The following is a 15405-nucleotide window of genomic DNA, read 5'->3' as shown; positions in this document are numbered from 1 at the left end:
TGTGGTTAAGAGGAAAAGCTTTCTTGTGGATTAGAAACTATTTACAAGATAGTAGGCCAAGGGCAGATAGTATTCACACAATCTCAATAAGTGAGAGTGGGAAGCCTTGTGAAATCTATTAGGGCTAGTGCTGTATAAATTGCTCATAAATTATCTGGAATATTGTGAAAATGAGGTAGCACAGGCTTGCAGCTCTCATTATAAGTATGACAACAGCAGAATCTTCAATACAAACCGTACAAGTTTGAAGATAACTGTGAAGCATTTAGGCCAAGAAGTGTGAAGTTTGTTCCACCTCTGGAGATCCTCTTGTCTGTAGAAATGACAAGGGATAATTTTGCTCTCTACTGCTGCCTGCTGGGGACTATCAGACCTTACTCAAGCAGTAGAATAGGATACCGCCCAAAGGCAGTTTTTCAGTATCATCTCATAACTGAAATCAGTGAGCAATGTCCATTTAATTTGGATGAAGTTGAAATTGTGTAGTAAAATTCCTGACTGAAATGGGAGAACTCCAAGTAGCATAACTAGAAATCGCTTAACACATGAGAATGAGTTTAAGGGCAAATGTCTGCAGATTGGTTGTGATTACCAAGAAAAGAGAGTTTGAAGCAGTAATTGAAAACTCACTAAAAATATAAACTAAGTATCCTTCCAAAATTAAAAGGAAAATTTAAATTACACCATAGGAAAGAGGTAATCCCTTAAAAAAACCACAAAAAACTTGCTATAGTACAATTATCCACATATACGGTAAACCTTAGTTTATACAAAACATAAGTATAGTTTGGGGGTATCCTGTGTTGTGTTGTAGAGTGATGGTCTAGGACTGTGGAGGCCTGGGTTCTCCTGCTTGACCATGAAAACTCACTGAGGATAGGATTGGACTATCTTACATTTACCTTGAAAGCTATATTAGGGTCCCTATAAGTCAGTTCCAACTTGATGGCACATAACACAGAGACATGTACAGCATTAGTTGTCCTGTGTCTAGTATAGTGCTGGGACTGACAAAGGTACAGAAAATGGTATATAAAAGGAGGGAAATCATCTTCCACAGGCAGACTAGGCTTAAAATGTAGCTTACAAAAAAAAAAGAAAGAAAAAAAAAGAAAAGAAAAGAAAAGAAAGAAAACAAGATTGAAGTCAATTTAAACTTGTCATCGTGCACACTTTAGAGCTCCCTGAGTTTGTGGGAAGGAATCTCCAAACCACATTTTATCTTGCAGGGCCCAGGGATCTTTCATATTTGAAGAAGTATCTCTTTTTACCTGAGCTTAAGGTCTTTACTTTGTATTGAGGGCAGTGGAGAGCAAACTCTGTGAGCTCATGGCTTACTCTTGAATTGTCAGTGATATAATTCTGAGGACATTGTAGGCCAGAGGTCACCTTCATGCATGAAATCAGTAAGCAATGTCCATTTCATTTGGATGAAAATTATTCAGTGTTCCTTTTCAAAAGACCTTGAACTGGATCCAGAGAAGTTTCAGTACCTGCCATTGCCCAAGAAACTCTTAGATCCATTGGGCTGGATGAAGAATTTGTTTCCATCAGCAGAAGCCCTCTGCGCAAAAGGACCTACTCTGAACATTTCTGTGACAGAACATAGGGAAGAGACACTTTTTGGCAAGTCCTTCCATTTGCTGCAGCTCCATGCTGTTCTAGAAGATTCCTTGACCCATCAGAACAGAATTCATGGAGACATAGAGGGCTGCAGGGGTGGAAGGGAATTAGAAAAAGGAAGGATTGGATCAAAGTCCATACAAAAAGCTGAAATGATTGATGTCAACATTTTATTTAGCTTAAGGTAGCCATGTGTGTTTGTGTGTGTGTGTGTGCATGTGCACTTGTGCATGTAGAAGTGTAATATTGTGCCAAAAAGTAGTTCACTCCTATAAGTTTATCATATTTGATATGTATATTTAGAAGGAGCAAAATCCCATTCTCACTCATTCCCTGCAGGACTTTCGCATGTTGAAAAGTTTTGTTTTGAAGGGACTCCAAAGTAGTTTGACTTCACTGATGTTGTAATGTTTCACTAAATACTAAGGCTGATAAATTCATATGCACCTCCTTGAAAATGTGCATTCTTTAAGAAACACATTTTTCAAAGCTTTCAAGCTTTCCAGTTTTCCCAGTTTATTTCTTGCACAGAAGTACTCACTTTTTCCTCACCAAGCATGGAGACATTTCTTGTCAGTCAACAACACCATGTTTTAAAAGGCTTTCGTAGAATGTTCTCTGTTTTAAATCATTTGCCTTGGTCTGTCAGATATTGAAAGCATTATCTTGCTTGGAAACCTTTCTAGACAAATGCTAGTGAACACATGTTTATATTTTCTTTAGATAGGTAAAATGGTTTAAAATGTTTCTCATACAACCAAGCTTGTGCCCATCTTCTCATGTTAGTGCTTCTTACTTTGAAAAAAGAAAATTGTCAACTTTTATGTGCCAAAAATAAGGCTGGGGTTTCTTGTTTAATTAAATTTCAGTTTGTGCTGACATGCAATGTACTAATACTTAAAAAAAAAAGAACCCATATAATATAATGTTTGATGTGGAATTGTCTGCCAAGGATTCTACTGGAAACTATTGCTAGATGGACAATTTAATTCTGAAGTAGAGTAACAGAAAGCTGATAGGAATTCCTTACAGCAAATTTGGAATGAAGTGTGAAATTAAGGTCACATATTTCATATACATATTTTGTCCATCATGTGACATGAAAATATGACTTTTTCCCTTCTAAAAATCTTATTTGTCTCTAATTACAAACAGTAATCTCATGGTGGTGAGTGATTTTGTAACTTTACAAATGAATACATCATGATAGTCACTGAGTAACAACCTGTTTTTTCCACATCTGATTTGTTTTTGTTTATTTTGATTTTCTGTAGTACAATGTGCATCTGTGTAACATACATTTTGTGAAGTGTGGTCTGGGAGTTTTTCATTGTGCTACATATCACAGTGTCCAGTTTATAATTTTATTAGGCTTTAGACCACAGGTGTCAAAAGCAAGGCCCGCGGGCCAGATCCGGCCCGCCAGACCTCGTCTGATGGCCCGTGGAGCCGCCGCCAGCCTTGCAGCCTCCCCCCTTTTTTTTCCAATGAATTTACTCCGTGCCTGCACGGAGTAAATTCATTGAAAAAATGGCTCAAGTTAACAAGGCTATGTCCTCCTTCCGATTGGCTGTGGCGCTGTCACTCCTTTCCTCTCCCTCCGCCCCCTGCTCCCCCTCCCTCCCTCCTGTGCCTGTTCCTCGCTCGCTCTCAGCCTGAGGCGAGAGCCGTTCCCAAGGCCGCGCGAGGAGGGGGCTCCGCGCCGCCTCTGTCACCCCCGAGGGGAAGGGAAGGGAAGGGGAGCGGTGCGAGTTCCTGGCCGGGCTCCGAGGCGGAGGGAGGCAATGCTGGGGGGACGCGGGAGGCAGCGGCCAGCGCGGCCCTGAGGAGAGGGAGAGAAGAGGGAACGCGGAGCTATGCGCCGGCCCGGTTGGGTAACGTCGGAGGCAGCCGTTCGACCCAGCCGCGGAGAGAAGGGAGGGAGGGCGGGAGGGAGGGCTGGCAGGTTGCTCGCATCCCTTCCCTTCCCAGACGTTCTCTTCTCTCTCTTGCTCGAAAAAGGCCTGATTTCTGTGAGGGGCCAGCGGGCGACATTCCTTGGCAGCAGCTTTTCCGCCCCCACAGGGAGGTTGAAGGGAAGTGGGGTGGGAATGTCTCTCTCTCTCTCTCTCTCTCTCTCTCTCTCACACACACACACACACACACATACACACACACACACACACACACACACACACACACACACACACACACACACACAGAGAGAGAGAGAGAGAGAGAGAGACCCCGGCACTTTCCCTTCCTTCACACACACATACACATTCTCTTCCTTCCTGTAACTCTCTCTGTCTCTCTCTGTCTCTTTCTCTCACACACACACAGAACCCGGCACTTTCTCTTCCTTCACACACACACACACACACGTTCTCTTCCTTCCTGTATCTCTCTCACACACAGAAACACAGACACACACAGAGAGACCCCGGCACTTTCTCTTCCTACACACACACACACACACACACACACACACACACACACACACACACACACACACACACACACACACACACACACACACACACACACACACACACACACACACACACACACACACACACACACACACACACATTCTGTTCCTGTATCTCTCTTTCTCACACACACACACACAGGCACTTTCTCTTCCTTCCTTTTCCCACCAAGCCGGATGGGGTCCTTGCAAGGCCATCAGTACAGATACAACCAGCCCTTTGATGGGGACCAAACTGCTGATGCGGCCCCCGATGAATTTGAGTTTGACACCCCTGCTTTAGACAGTCATAGATTGCTTTTAGCAAAGGTTTAAACCATCAGATTTAGTGGAATTTTACATATTAGGAAGCAGAAACACTATGTATTTTAAGCTAGTATGCTATGTTCAGAATGCATGATTGGTCTTATGGTGTAATTTCTATATCTTGAATGGAAGATTTAACATTTGTATTCCGGAAGTTCAGCTGTAAGAGATTTATTTTTCTTTATTTACTTACTTTATTTACTTAGATCTACATCCAGTTGCTAGTCTCAACTAGGGTAAAAGGGCTGGATAAGTGGGACTTGTTAGGTTACCACTTACACAAGTCCCAGGGAATGTTCTAGGACAATGTCACCAGGGGTGTACTTACTTTTGTTGCCAGCAGTTTAGACATTAATGGCTGTGTGTTGCATTATTTTGAGGGGAGAGCACATTTACACTGTTATACAAGCTGTATACTCACTGTTTTACATTGTAGCCACGTCATTTCTTCAGTGTTGGCACATGAAAAGATATACTAAAATATTTATGAAATGTGAGGGGGTGTACTCACTTCTGTGATATACTGTATACTGTGCATACATATATTGTGCAGGTTTTCTCCCACATTCTTTTCAATACTAGCTTGTTTATTTATGCCCAATACAAAATAAGAAAGTTGCAGCATTTTATTTTATTTTGTGCAATGCAGCAAAATCATTCTAAATGCTTCATTGATATAAAAAGTTAGTACAACAATGTATTTTTGGTAGTTTAGTTCTAATCAGCTAATCTAACTTATTCAGTCAGGAATTCTCTTCTGATAAGCCTTCTTCTCACATATGGAGTCATACAGCCTGGATTTCTTGCCACCTCTCTGTTCTTCTGACCCACTGATTACTTCCTTAAGCTCTTCCAAGCTTCTCATGATGGGCCCTAAATCACTTAAGCTCCTTTTAGCCCAAGGAAGGTCACAGCAAAGTGAGAGAGATCTGCTCTTTTTCTCTGATCATTTTCCCCCAGGAAGTGAAATAGAGCCCTGGCATTCTTGACATTTTTGCCCTTCCATGTACAAGTCAACAAGACTTCAACATTTCTTCTTGACCACTGCTAGGCATACCACAGTTCTAAATAGTACTTTGGGAAGGGAAAAAAAAACACCTTTGTTAACATTTCCCCCCATAAACAGAAGGTTATATAGTGAGGGAACTGCTTTTGTTTTAGGTGATACAGATGTGCAACCTGAGTATAGAGTTCAGTGTTGTGAATAACCAATTTGCTGTACTTTCACAGTCGGCTTCAGGGAAGTTAAAATATCTAGCTGTAAAAGAAATACTCAGTACTGCTGATAGTACCTCTGTTCTATTCTAGTGCACTCACGGGTATCTGTGAATTAGTCATCTTCCGACTAATTAATTATTCTATAGGATTATAGAGCATGTATTGGTAAGGTGGTTATATGATTTGGCTGGTGGAGGATCTTCATTTCTAAACTGATTACTTATAGAGGGATCCAAGTAGGAAATAATAATTAATCTAAAATCAAGAAGAATTACTGGAGCTACTGCTCTGATATCAAATACAGTAATAAATTGTTCCAGGTCTCAGTGAATGCCCCATGCTGTTCTTCCATGTTATGACTTTCTGTAATTGGTAGAATGCTTAATCCAGTTATTCACAGATGCAAAGCAAAGCACATATTCTTGCGCCATCATTAATCCCTAGCTGGGAGTCCCAGAATGGAGGTTCAAGTCAGCTGATCTTATCTTTCACTTTGAGGTCAGCCAGAATGAACCTTTACTGCTATAATTACTGTTGTCCAAACATCCAATACATAGGATTTCTAGATTATCATCATCGGTTTATTTTTAATCTTAAAAAAAAGATGCCAATTTTAGTAACTTTTGAATGCATTCAGAGTCTATGTTTGTTAATAATTGACCTTCAGCATGCAATCTTTTGGGTTGTGTTATGGTCACACTGAGAAACTAGTATCAGACTCCCAGGATTAAAGAGCTGGGGAGAGCTGATGATTATGTAATCTGGTTCTTTACAACACATCAAGTGTGTCCAGGTCTAGTTGTTATCAGATGATGCACCAAAATCAAATTCCTAATGAAACCATAACAAAAAAGAAAGAAGTAACAGGCTTCATTATATCAGGAAAATGGGCAGAACCACATGTCCTAAGTCTAGCAGAACATGCATTAAAATACCTAGCTGCCCCAAATTCAGAAGAAGAAAGAGAAAAAGCTGCATTTAAAGAATTTCTAACACAATCCTAATTGCAACAATGAGTAATAGGACAAATATCAACATTCAGTAAAGCGGATAAATTATTGCATAAATAAATTATTGCATTTGCATACACATTTAAATCACCCCACATTGTCATGAGACACCTCTCAGAAAAAAAAAATTGGAAGCCGCAGGCAATGTATCACACTCTCACATGGGGCTATCTAAGGAGGAAAGATTTCTGAAGTTTTATTTCCATGTTCTTTTTAATTGTTTGGCTATTAGCCAATATAAAATCTCTGAGGGTAATTTCTAAATAAAATAATTAAAAAAATATAAAAACAGTTATCTGTAATGCAAACCCACCGGGCTTGTTTTTAGAAATCTTATTTCTGTCTGAAATAACAGTAGTAAAATAAATGACAAGCTTTTTTCGCTATCTTAAATATGAAAAAGAAACCATCTGTCTTTTCTTTGTAGAACTGATATTTAATACATGTTTTAAACAAGCAAACTTTCTTCTGTTATGTCCTGTGCCAGTGGACAATTAAGTAATGAATAAAAAACATCTTTTGCATAACTAGTCCTTTGTAGCCAGAGACAGAGGGGCTGTGTGTTACTTTTGCATATTAAGCTTTAAAAGTGAAATGTGTTTTAACTGACCCCTTAGAACTATGAAAGCTAAAAAGTTATCCTGAATAAATAATATTTCAAATTTGGTTTGTACTTGAAAAGATTAAACAGGGGAATGGACTTCACGGCCTACAGACAGAAAAGAAATCTGTGTAAGTACACTACAGGCTCTAAGGTTTTGCAAAACTGTGTCATAGTTCTTCCAAACAACACATTTTTCAAACAGATTGTATACGTTTTAAGAAGGAGTTAAATACCTGATAGATATTTATGGCTTTCAGAGAAGACTCCTCAGGGGGAAATCTTGGTGTCCAGCATTCCCCTCCACCCTGTTGTCTAAAGGCCCTAAGTGGTCCCTGACCAGCATTTGGGATTTCATCAGACTCCATATACATGGATCTTGAACTCACCTGTAACTGAACAAAATTTAATTCCATGGTTTATTCTATGTTAAACTTACTTTAATGTCCATGAGGTTTACAGGAATGTAATGCAATACATAATACAGTATATAGCGCGTTCAAAGTAAAAACAAATTGAGACAATTTTTTTCATGTCCATTGGTAGAGATGTATGTGCTCTTACTTCATTTATATGTGCTTATTTATAAAGCAGATACTTCTTTTCATCTGAGAGAACTGTAATAATTGCTTAGTTCAGTAATACAGCATAATATATCTTGTTATCAAGGAATAGCATATGCCTGTATATCTATGACTGTCGGTAGTTCTTTATATTCTGCAGAGTAGAAAATTGGCAAGGATAGAGTTGAGATGAATATTTATTCTTCTGGTTTGGTTTCAGAGAATTTCCCTTTTACCCCATGGGGGCACAATAATGTATGCATGTCATGTGACTGAGCAGCAAACCAAAGCTGGAAAGTCATACTTTTGCAAATGTCATTTAGAGGAAGTGTTGCAAATATACAGATGTTAAATAGCCAGCTGTGTTCTCTTCCCCCAACTTCTGTTTGGTAGTGATAACCACATATTACCTTCAGCCTTAGCTGTGTAGGCATTTCATTGGGCATTCCTCCATCTAGAAGACTCACCTTGCAAAACAGTAATGCAGATTATTCTTACCTATCTAATGATCCCCCAGATACTGCATCAGTGTCTGTTTCATCACCAGTGCATAGTAGCACAAAAACATCTCAGTTTTTCCTCCTTGTGAAACTTCTGCCCAGGAAACCTCACATAGGTATCTCTTTTTGATACCTTTGGGCATCTGGAGGAATGTTTACAGAAGTGATAAGTGACAGAACATTGAATTGTAACAGTAGCAAAAGTAAATACAAATCAGTGAAATTATAAGAAAGGAGTCTTCTTCAAACTTTTAAAGCAAGGAAGTCAAACAAATAGGCAGGTGAAACAAATTGTTTAATGAACATGTATTTATCTTCATTTTGAAAGAAGTTAATTAAAACCTTCTTTAAAAATGAGAAATAATTCCATGCTAAGAATATTTATTATGCACCAATGTCTCTTGCTTACTGGAACAAATAATTCCCTGGCTTTCTGGTGCATTATTTGCCATCTTAATACGGACATGTCTTAAGTATTCCCATTGTCATAGTTCATTTACTTCCAACTTAAAGAAATGAATGGGTTTCTGTGAAGAGTCATGAACAGAATCCAAAATAACAGTTTTTCATAGTGTGACAATCAATATTTCCTTGGCTAGGTAATATAGACTGTAGGATTGCTTGGTTTCTTTGCTGTGATGGAAACCCCCTTTTAGGCCTTAATTGAAATGTTTCGAGTTCCAGGTTCCATATTACATATAGTAGCACACTTAAACTTATCAATAGTAGTTTGAAAAGTGAGGGATTTCATAAACTTAATATTTGAGATACAGTAACCAAGCAGTGCAGTAGGATTCTCATTACAGCCAGTCATTTCATGAGCGAACTAACACTTTCATTTCCCAAATTACTAATTTCATGGTGTGACCGTAACATATAACCAGATTAGAAATTACCTCTTTTCCCAGATTCATGCTCTTGATGTGCAAGAGGATTTTCCTTTTTCTTGTCAGGTAAAAGGAATAAGTAATTATATAAAAATAACTCTAGGGGCTCATAAACTGAAATTTTGAAACAACTATAGTATGTGCTCTACGTAATGTATTCCTAACTGCTTTCAGTGTTGAGTTATGCTATTGTTTGTAGCTAAACGAAACAGGCTTCTGTTGTGCGTGACCTCACTTTATCTTTTTTTAATGATTAATTCTGTAGCATTCTAAATAATATGAGTTACTGATAATCATATTCTGTTGAAAGTAACTAGATTTGCCCTGGATTCTGTATCCTGTTAGAGCTGTTGTTTCGGCTGAATATACTTGTTTTTCCTTCCTTCTAGAAGGCTTCGGATGTTTGTTTGTTTTTTCTTAGTCTGCCTACTTAAAAAAAAATCTCAGTTGACTATGGACAGTAGTCTGCCAAACTATCTAATTATTACATTTGTTACTACAAGCATACTACAGAGTAGTAATAGCTTCAGAAACTAAGGCTTGTCTCTTTACGCATATGAATGCATCATTTTTCCTTTCAGTTGAGTGTATTAATGTTATCTTCCTGCTTATCTCACTTGCCTTATTTGCTAAGTATCCGTAATATTCTCCATATGGGTTCCTAGAGTTATTTATGTGCAAGTACAGTTCTCTGTTTGTTAGCTGTAAAGCGAATGACAGAATCATTTGTGTGTGTTTGTCTGTGTCTGAGAGAGAACTTGTTTATGTTCATGTGTGTGTACATTTATGTGCGTGAGCACCACACACATACATTCAACCAGTCATACTAGAGCAGGCTTATATCTTTTAGTGACTCGATTAATAGCTTTTGTATCTGTTTTCTGTCCAGGGCAGTTAATAGGAACTGCCATGTCAAAGTCCTCATCCTCCCACACATACCAATATTTCTTGTACTTTTTCAAAGCCACTGATTGAATTTTCCACTCCTCCACATTCTGTCACCATCTATCACCACTTACCAAATACTAGAACTGTGTGACTGGTACTGGATGTGGGTGGGGTGAGGTGGTGAGAGCATGACTGAAAATGTCTTGTTTATAGTCTCCCAACTTCAGACAGTTGTAATCATTATGTAGTTGTTTCTTTAAAAACATGCATATATTGACATCTGAGCCTGGAAGGAACAACGTAATAACTTAAAAGTTTAGAATATTTAAAAGTTTGGCAGATTAAAAAAATAAATCTTAGTGCTCCCAGAATCCTTGAGAAACAAGAAGCACTAATAGCAGCTTGGGTGTCATCAACAGACTAGGCTAAACTGGTGGGAATATCGGATAAGGCTTTTTTAATGGTTGGATCCTGACTTTGAAATTCCTTAGTCTGGTCTCACTTTAATTTAACTTAGGTAAGTCATTGAATTTGTCTAGACTTTTCAATTATATTTAACTACTTGGTCTTAAAAGATTTATTTTTTAAATCTGCCAAACTTTTAAATATTTTAAAATTTTATTGTGATGTTTCTTCTAGGCTCAGATGTTAGTGTATGCATGTTTTTAAAGAAACAACTACATAATGATATCAGGATCCTAGTTGCTTCAGTGCAGGGCACAATAGCACCTCATGCACCCCTTGAGAACTCACCAATACTCACTTCCCAGTCCACACCACTCACCAATGTGACCAAATTAACAACAGTGCCACCCCTGATTAGCCCCATGTGCTCTGCAAGCAATCAGTGTGGGATAGTTGAAAACTACCTATCCATCTTTACTCAATCTGCCAATCAGGTAAGACAGGGCCAAAAATCCTATCTGACCCCAAAGTGACTCACATTGGACCACAGGGAGGGAGGGTGGGTCGTTTATTATCAAAGAGGACTGGCTGGAGGCAGGCTAGCCTACTAAAGGTTCCTTGCTCCTACCCCCCAGCCAACTCTTCTAGGTTTCCCAGCTCTCTGTCTCACTTGAGGGGGGGGGGGATATTCCCTGCTATCACAAATCATTGCATTGGCAGAGCTGTTCCTTATAAAAGCAAGCTTGGGCAGTTTATGCCACCATTTCATAAGCCCATATTTGCTTTGTAGTTCTGTCTTGTTTGGTCCTTCTTGCTTGTTTTCTCAATAGCGAGTGCCGCATGCTTCCCATACCTTGGACATTTCATCAGTTGAGAACATTCTTAAATGCCAACCTTTGTTGGGAAAGAATTCAGGAAAAAAAATTAACAAAAAACTTTTCATTCATAGCATTACGCCTGTCTTGTATGTTATTGTAAGAACTTGAAGCATAGCTTATTGTACTGTACTTTGTTGTAGTCAAACTATTCATTTCTTGTTTGTGGTGGCACTCTGTCTCAGCAATAGCAGCAGGAGCAAACTAATGCATCAGTATGCTGTGTTGGTCATATGTGACTGCAAAAAGAAATAGGTTGCCCAGACATGACTGAATAAATGGCACCTGTCAAATGCAAAGCTTTTGACCATTTCCATTCATTCCACTTTACTTACTGCTTCAGACAATGGGTGAGGCATGACAATATTTTCTAATGCAATTGATATGTGTTTTGAAAAGAAACCCTCATATTAATGGTTATGTTTTATTCATATTTAAACATTTTCTTAATTTTATATGTTTTCAAAATAGTTTTAAATGTCTTAACTGTTAGAGCAGTATGACAATGGAACCAACTACCTCTGGAGGTGGTGAGCACTCCAATGGTGGAGGCATTCAAGAGAAAATTGAACAACCGTCTGTCAGATCTACTTTGATTTGGATTCTTGTATTGAACAGGGGTTTGGACTTGATGGCCTCATAGGACCCTTCCAACTCAATTATTCTGTGATTTATTGATTTCTCTTTAATCTCTTTCCCAAAGCTGCCTTAATTTTCCAGGGAGGACAATGGGTTCAATCCAGAGTAAAGCACATATAAAAGGACTGAGTTATCTTGCCCTTCTCCGTGTCAGCGCCTTAGACCCCTGAAAATGTTTCATCAAGGATTGGTGGGCTGTGGTACAAGGACTGGAATCTTTTTTATTTCTATTTTTTAAATTTTTGCTCCCTTTCCCATTCCCATTTCCCTGCACCACATTGTCATACATTCTATGGGGTCCTCTCCTCTGAATGAAGCACTTTAAAGGTCTGGGAGGCTGCTGGGGAGAAAGGGTCAGAGATGTCAGCTGCTCCCATCAAGTGTGCACATATGTGCACATCTTCTGTAATCATGTTCTGGATGTCAGTAAGCAGGCAAGCAAGTGATTCTCTTTGACTCTATGCTTACCTTTTCCTGGGTGAAAATGAGACAATTTACATATGCAGCAGAATCATATCACTGGAGACTGCAAGCACAAGTCTGCAGATGCAAATCCCATTAAACAACCCTCTATGCTCAGGCAATGCTAGCACATGGGATGGCGTAGGGGAAGTTTCTCAAAGGTGAATCCTGGCATGCTAAGAGCCTAGTTTCATATGAAGAGATCAGATGATCCTCTCTCCAAGGCAGACTCTTTCTCCAACAAAGTCCATTTGGAAAAGGCACCTCAAACTTCACAAGTACATAGCCAATAGCTAAGGCACAAGTCATGTGTGTGCATGTGTGCATGCATATGGTCATTTATTTTGTAGTTCAGATTGGATACTGCTACCGTAGAATAGCAATCTGAGGTTAAAGCCAACAACAGTCAAGTGTTCTCTTGGATCATATGAACATTTCTGCCAGAAAAACTGCACCAGCTACACAAACGTTCATGCCCTATAATTTATAGTGACTTTACAGCACAGTTTGGAAAATTTACTTTTTTGTATTGCAACTCCCAAAATTGCCTTGCCAGCAATACTAATTTGGGGATTATTGTAATTTAGAGTCAAAATATAGCTTTTGGCTAGATGTGAACTGGATGCAGAAATTCAAGGAATGGATTTGCAGGCATAAATTCAGTTGCTGTTCCTGGCCAAAGTCAACCCACTCACTGAAGCAATGGAATTTATGTAAATACTGACATACCATACCAATTCAGAAATCAATTCAATGGGTTAGAAGCAGAAATCTGATTTAGGCCATTCACTGTAACAAGGAGGTGCACACCTTAGCAAGAAGTTCATTTTGTTGTCACTCCCAGGATTTTGTGTTTGTATTTGTGTGTGTTTGGCAAGTCAATGCATTCAGTGATTACTTGAGCAAGACACCTGTGCTCCAGAGCACTCTACAATGATAAAATATGCCAGTCTCACAATCTGGCTGCCACTTTATAACAGCTTCTGAAAATGATCCCTGTATGATAAGATAGATAGAGGATAGGTTTTTAAAAATTTATTATTATGTTTCTTGCCAGAAACATAGCTGTATGGAAGAAATGGGATACACTCCAGTACTTATTTATTCCCCCTGTCCCCCAAGATCAAAACAATCCAGCCTTCATCAGTATTATGTGGACAGAGAGTAAGATGAGCTCAAAGATCTAGTAGGCCTTTATTGTTTTTGTCCAGAATAAATAGTTTTACTTCTTCTGTGTTGCTACAAGATCTGTTTTTGTCCAGAATAAATAGTTTTACTTCTTCTGTGTTGCTACAAGATCTCTATCTGCTGCCCTCAGATGGGATCTCCCACTTTGCAGGCTTCAAAATAGCGTTCTTCATCAGCGTGCAGCTAGGCAATTTTAAGCCAGGAGAGACAGAACCAATTTCATTGATGAGAGCCTTATTACTTTTCAGAGGAATTTTTAGCATGAAGAAGGAGAAATTTCCTCTCTTAAATGATCTGGATTGGACACGTTTCTAACAACGGAATGTGACCAAAAGCTCTGAAAACTCTAGTTTCAGAGCTGACAAAAGTAAGCGATGAGGCCTGTCCAGAAGAAAAATGGGAGCAGTTAACGGGATTTTCTATTTCGCACGAGATTATTGTGCTTATAGAACATGGCAAAGATAATATCAGGCTGCAAAATGGAGGAGGGGCAACTCTAAAAGAGGCTTCTAATTAGTCATATTTGTCCTCTGCACGCTACTTTTCTTTTTGTCTTCCTCCCCCTCTTTCTGTTTTGAAGAGGCAGTGAAGTGCAGAGGTGATGGCAGTTAATCATGTCAGAATCCTATCCAGCATGCCCTTCCTTTACTGCTAATGAGAAGAATTTTCACCTTGTTTTAAATGTAACTTTAATTAGATGAAGGCTGCAAATATAGATATCAAAGTCTTCAGTGGGGGAAAGAGGGAACCTATTCTGACTTTTTCATTATCTCAAGCACCAATTATTCTCAGGCCTGGTTCCTATGATCCATTTTGTTCTGGGGTTGCAGTAGTCAGGTGCAAATTATGAATTATACTGTATATAAGTGGGTTAGGAAGAGACGATGTATCTGTCATTCATTCTTTTGCTCTGCAGCTATCTGTTTTCTGGTTACTATTGTAGAATGCTTTGAAGTGCAGATGGGAAAGAACTAGCTTGTAACAGAGTGTGGCATTTGAGCTAAGGATACGAGGCTTTCTTAGGCATTCAGGATTGGGTTTGTCTGAAAATGGGAGGAAAAGAGACCAGTTAACTCTACAGCCTCTGTCATTGCTCTCTTCAGGCTCAATACTGATAGTGTGAAGACGACAGTGTCTTTTACATGTACTACTTTTTTAAGCCATTGGAAACTCTGACTTTTCGGGTTTCTGAATTGTACGGAGAGATCATATGTACAGCAGAGGGTCTCCTTTTAGCACTGCTTTTCTCCACATGAAGGAGTGTTGATGAAGGAGATGGAGATCACCTGCTCCTCAGCATGCCTTTGTGTTGACTCTGTCTTGAATGTAGCAATAGAGCTATACTGGTCCTTGAGTCTACATTAGTGTAACACCCTTATTAGTACAACCGAAAGGCAATATCAGTGTATGCACTTCCAACTGCCCTAATAAAGTTTGTTATATTCTGTGAAGTGACTTCTGATTTTTGTTGGCCCTATGAATTAATGGCCTCCAAAAGATCCTATCATTTACAGCTGTGACTAGGTCTTGCAGACTGAAAAGCTATTCCGGTAATATGGTTTTGAGATTATTAATTATGTACTTTCTGTGGCCTTCATAGTATTTCTCTTCCCTTTTCTGCTTATCCCTACATGAAGATAAAAATTGTGAGCTTTAAAATATTGCAAAGCAAGATTTGGAAATTCTTAATGTCTACTCCATTTACATAGGAATAATGCCTTAGGTTGTAGCACTAGTGGTAGTGACTGAAGTAAACCCTATTAAAATCAG

The 15405-nt window shown here is 39.0% G+C and overlaps 1 protein-coding gene across 7 annotated transcripts in view; it reads left to right on the top strand.

Moving 5' to 3' along the window:
- Window positions 1–15405, top strand: part of GRIK2 (glutamate ionotropic receptor kainate type subunit 2) — a 591038-nt gene that overhangs the window by 388730 nt on the left and 186903 nt on the right. The gene's annotated exons all lie outside the window — the stretch shown is intronic.

The sequence above is a fragment of the Pogona vitticeps genome, chromosome 1 (genome assembly GCF_051106095.1).
Source record: "Pogona vitticeps strain Pit_001003342236 chromosome 1, PviZW2.1, whole genome shotgun sequence".
Classification (NCBI taxonomy): domain Eukaryota; kingdom Metazoa; phylum Chordata; class Lepidosauria; order Squamata; family Agamidae; genus Pogona; species Pogona vitticeps.
The sequence above is the reverse complement of the archived record's forward strand: the minus strand, read 5'-3'. Positions and strand labels throughout refer to the sequence as shown.